A 5757-nucleotide genomic window follows, 5' to 3' on the forward strand; every position below is an offset into this window, starting at 1 on the left:
TTTCTAGTTTTATTTTTATTTATTCTTATTTAGAGCTTTAATATGGTTATTACTATTTATTTCTTTTTATATAATATATATTATTTATTATTTAACATTTATGATTTATTATTTTTATTATTTATTATTAAGTGATTTATTTATTATTATTCATTATTTTTATTGTTAATTATTATTTTTATTATTTTTATTATTTATTATTTATTATTTATTATTTATTATTTTTATTATTTATTATTATTATTTATTATTTATTATTAAGGGGAGGGATATTACAGGGCCCTTCGATGTTCAGCCATGCATCATAGCATGCATCCCTCTCCGGCGATTACAGGGCACGAAGCTCCGGTGACTCTGCCGTCTGTTCTGCTCCTGCCCATCGACGACCCTGCCTGCCTCCACTCTCGCGTATTGATGAGGCACATTTACCAACCTAAGGCACATTTACGGCATTTACGAATGGTACCAACCATCCTCCAGGCAATTAAATCTCTCGACAATTCAAACTCCAACACAATTCACACATTGAACTCCCCAGCGAACAGAGGAGAGGTTACAACCATTGAACTTCGGCGAACAAATGAGAGGTTACAGAAGGTGATTCAGTGCATGCAGCGCTTTGAGGACGGAAGATTTCAAACACTCGTTCGACCTCTGTCTTGCGCGTATACAGGTATTATCGTATACCCCTGCATACAACCATAATATAGAATTCATGAAACAGCTACTGAAAAATGCAGGGCTTTCCCCTTTGCGGTTCTGTGAAAAGGGTTGATACAATGAAAATCATACGTTCAGGGTGTTACAGGTACTCTTGTTTGCGGTTTTATGAATTCCTATCAGATGTATTTCAGATCCCATACAGTCGAACTTTGATAGTCATGAATATAAGCACTCTTGAGTTTAAGTTACAACAAATTGATAGCCCAGCAGATGGTTTACATAAATATATAAAGACCACAAACAAGCACAACCAAAAGGTGGTAGCATACACACCAAAATGATGCTTTGTCGGTTCTTGGAAAAATCCAAATACTGTACATCATTATAATGACTACGGTGACTATCATTACCAAAATTAAAGAGGTTACTGATGTGAAGCCAAGAATCTTGCATTACCCCGTTTATGCTCTCAGTTGTAAATCCAAATATCTATATGCTATATATCATTGCAAGTATTCTATTATTGATACCAAAATTTAAGAGGTAAAATACATCAATATTAGGATCAGGAATTGCCATTTGCCAAATTCAAGTCACTGATCAACAATGCCTTCAATTCAGCATCAAAAGTTTCAGCCATTTTCTTCACTTCTCTGGTGACCTCTTTCTTCACTTCTCTGGTGACCTCAGCCAATGTATCCATGATTTCCTTCATAATTGGCGTCGATGAAACTGGGGGCTTGATAGCGATTGAATTCCTATCAGATGTATACAGCTCAGAATTTCAATAACACAGGAGCTTTTACTGAAAGTTTGAAACTATATGCAGCTGGCCATTGGTGATCGAAAATCGCTTTTCGCAAGGTTAGTGCGCATCCTTTTCATGCCTCGAAGCCGTATTTTAAAAATCCATATGCAATGCGACAAAGCCCTAGCATTTCCAATAGATTCCCAATGACATTTCATGTTTTATGAACTCTTCCCTGCTTAATGATCTGTAATTGATTTAGCACAGATTCCAAAACACTTTTCGAGTGATTTAAAGATTTAAATATATTTTAAAGATTCAGAGATTACAGCTCGATTTGCTCACTCCGCCAAACTGTCTCGTAAAAGATAGCAAATTTATTCTGGAGCAGTAATATATGGCTAAATTTAGATCGCAACTGGACTCACAGTTCGGAATAAATTTTATTTGACTCCTCAAGAATGCGGTGCCATGAAGAATCTTGTTCATCATTCTCACACGCATCGGTCCTAGTCACGGTTAATTATAAGGAGTATTCCCAAGCCAAATGGCTCTGAAAATCTTAGTTTGGTTGGAATTTGATTAATAAAAGGTTCAAGTTTCATTAGATTAGATGAATTTTAAAAAAATTAGGGTTTTGATGAAGTCAGCGCTTAAATGCAGTAAGCAAGCATTTAAAGATTCTAAATAGATAGAAGTTTTTCCTCGCTCAAACAATATTCACACATCATCACAATGGGAAATAAAACCTTTATTCACACACCATCACAATTTCTGAAACGACCCCTGTTCACTTACCATCAAAATTATAACACAGCGTCAGTGTGAACATCACCACTATTAACACATCATAATAACGCCATTCAAACCAATGGCGAACAATAAGCACTAACCTATAATTCATTTCAGGATAATGGCGAGCAATACATACCTCTCAGAGATATTTAAATGAAGGAGAGTAAAAGTTCTAAGTTTTTTACTTTTGCCACAATCATCTAGCTATGTAGCGATGTAAATGTTGTTGAGATAAATTGAATCAATACTTCTATTCAGAGGAAAAATTTCAAATCTAAATCACCTTGAAATTGGACAGTTTTTGCAACTTTGATAATTTCCGCAAAGAATGTGGAATGGGAAGGATACAAATTTTGCAATATTTAGCAGACATATCACCCAGGCAAATTATATCCATGTTCACTTCTCCTACTAACACCTTACAAAGTATTTCGATCATACAATGTTAAAATATGCAATTCTACAATTTCCTATTCCCAAAATTGATTAAAAATACATATAAAAAAGGTTAAAAATATAAAATATTTAACTAAACTATACTCCATACTCTATATATATATATATATATATATATATATATAAACTCTATATATCAGAGATCTAAACATAAAACATGAGGATATATAAACTCTATATATCCTTATACAGTTGGAGGTCTAAAATATAACCACAAAAATAAAACATTTGAAAACTAACCTATATTACATACTCTATACGGCTGGAGATATAAAATTATTTAGATCCGACCCCTGATAAAAGAAAGATTTAAATTTTTGAATATAATTATAATTTTGTTACGATTCAAATTTTTCTCCTAATGACTTGTTTTTCTCAAAAATTTGCTTTAGGATCGTAAAAAATTTCAATTAAATGTTTGATTAATAAGTATTCGTGTTTCCTATATCCGCAAAATCTTACAACAAATCATCTATCCTCATTTCATTCAATTTTATATTATAAAAATGAATTATGAATACTGTAGGTATATTATACGCAGTGGAATCGGTAGATGAATCTGGTGTCATCTGTTTGGATGGAGAAATGGAAAACCATAGTAAAAAATCACAAAACAATTGCATAGTCTAATAAATGTGGAATATTGTTGTTAAGGAATCCGTTTAGTTATTAACACTGTGAGTATATATACACAGTGGAAACAGTAGATAAATTTGATCTAATAAGTATAAATGAAGAAATAAAGAAATGAGGTACACATGGAAACAGCAGAAGGATCTGATGTCATAGGAAGAAATGGAGAAGTAAAGAAATGAGAGTTGACATTATTTACATTAAATATTAACACTTTAGATATTCAGACTAAAATCAGTTGATGAAAGCACTTACAGACTTTGTCCTTGCCGGATGTGCAACAGTAATGTGCTCAGAATTAGGGTGCCAACAGACCAACCACCGTATATTTAGCTTATATCTATTCACTTTGTTAACTGGAAAAATATATATTTATGTGTTGACATTATTTAACTCTTTTCATTATTTATGTGTTGAGTTTTTATCATCGACAGAAAAAGTTGAGTTGCAACAAATAGATATGTTTTCTGTCCAGTAACATATTATATACAACTTTTTAAATATATCATGGATTTAAGAACATTTTATTCTATTCCAGTTTTCAAAATTTTAGTGTTTAAAATGGATTTTAGTGTTTATTCTATTATTATGTTGTTCTTTTTAGATTATGGTATATGGAGAGCATTAGTGTCTTTACTCTCCTGGTTATGTTCGCAGGGAAAAAATATGTCCTGTAAATAAATGGCATCCTATTTTGCCTTTGTTGAAGAATCCATAGAGTCCTCCCCCATGGAGTGTGCGGGTTACGAGCAGTATGTGCATCTCCCCGAGCTCAGTGCCATGTGGAAATTCAAGGAATGGCCTGGTTGGTCTAGAGAGGGGTTGGTAAAGGCTGCCTTACAGTCATTGGAGATTACTTTTCGGTTTGTTTCGTCTATCCTCTGTGACACAAGGACTTACATTGACAAAGAGGAATGGAAGAGAAGGCTTGAATCCTTAATTAGTTCCCAGATTGAATTGATTTCAATGATTTGTGAAAATGACAAGCAGGTTCCCACTCTTCAGTTGTCAGTAAGTAGTGGTGTTCTCTCATGGAAAGTTTTCCATGAGGTATGGCAGAGACCTGGTGCTTTACCTGTGGTTAGTAGAACAAGTGAAGAGAGCTTACTTCCTCGTTTGGGTAAATGGAAAAGCGTTGAAGCTATGGTTTCTAGAATATGGCTTGCCATTGAAGGCCATATGCAGAGGACTCCCTTCACTTTAGGTCTGGGGGAACCAAATATGTCAGGTAAGCCTCTTCTTGAATATGATAGAATCTGCAAGCCAATATATTTGCACTCTTTAAAACAACATAAACAGTTCCATAATCCAGAAGATGCCAAACTTTGCAATGTCCTCTAGATCTTTGAGGTCTGGGTATTTGTAGGCCAAGAATTGTTGCACAGAGTCTATGAAAGAATAGACTCTGGGGATTTCTTAAGAGCATCCACAGATTGTTGGATGGTTGAAAGGATGTGGAACATGCTCACAGAAATTGTGAATTTGCTTCTAGTGATGGAGCCAGATGATTTCCTTTGCCTTAAACACCAGTTGGCAATTAGCAGCACTAGTACGCTTGTAGGCGCATATTGCCTTCGGTCTGCCCCCCTTAGAGACCTTACAAATGCATGCAAGGAACTAAGGCATTTGGTGCCCAAAGTCATGGGTGTTGAGGCTGATCCAAAGGGTGGACCAAGGCTCCAGGAGGCACTTATGCATTTGTTTCATTCACATGGACTTCGCTCACATAACACTTCATGTGCTTATCATGTTGCAACAATACATGTTCTGTTGGCCTTCCAGGCAATAGAAGCCGCGGTGAAAAGGTTTTTCTTCTCATACCAGCAGCTGGTAGTAACAGCCATGGGTAGCATTGAAATGAAGGGTCCATCATATCTAGGTGCTTGTGATGCCCTGCGTCAGATATATTTTGAACCACCTTATTTCCCTAGTGTGGATGGTGCAAAGACATTTTTGGGTTACTATTGGCACTAGAAGTCTACAACTATGGTGGATGGTACACTGGAAGATCTACAGACAAATCAAGTGAAGTTTACAAGACAAAGAACAATGCATTCAATTTTTCAAAGTATTACCCCAAATTCATACATACACTTCTTACATTGACAGTTTTGAGTACTATACATAGAATTATATTGAATATAGGATTAGACTCATTTTTGTTCATCCCCATCAGTAGGACCAATAAAAAAAACAGTGCTAGAAATTTGAAAAAAAAAAAATATTTCCCTCTCAAACATGGATAGGATACTAAGGATTCATAGTGTGCATTTCCTCCTTCGTTAGTTAAATACTATAAAAGATTGTCCAAAATTAAAAAGGTAATTATTAAAATTATTAAATTTTACGAGTTGTTTCTTTTTTTAATTTTTTATTTCTTTACCTAAATTCTATGATGAGTTTAATGATATTTATATAATTCATTATAAATTTTAATATGAAATGTAGTTTAATGCTGTTAT

The 5757-nt window shown here is 34.3% G+C and overlaps 1 pseudogene; it reads left to right on the top strand.

Moving 5' to 3' along the window:
* Positions 1-3976: 3976 nt before the first annotated feature.
* Positions 3977-5269, top strand: LOC149182694 (nematode resistance protein-like HSPRO2 pseudogene; annotated as a pseudogene).
* Positions 5270-5757: the final 488 nt, after the last annotated feature.

Source organism: Pinus tabuliformis, chromosome 3_2 (genome assembly GCF_031772625.1).
Source record: "Pinus tabuliformis cultivar Carrire ecotype Pingquan chromosome 3_2, CPIR1, whole genome shotgun sequence".
In the NCBI taxonomy this organism is placed as follows: Eukaryota; Viridiplantae; Streptophyta; class Pinopsida; order Pinales; family Pinaceae; genus Pinus; species Pinus tabuliformis.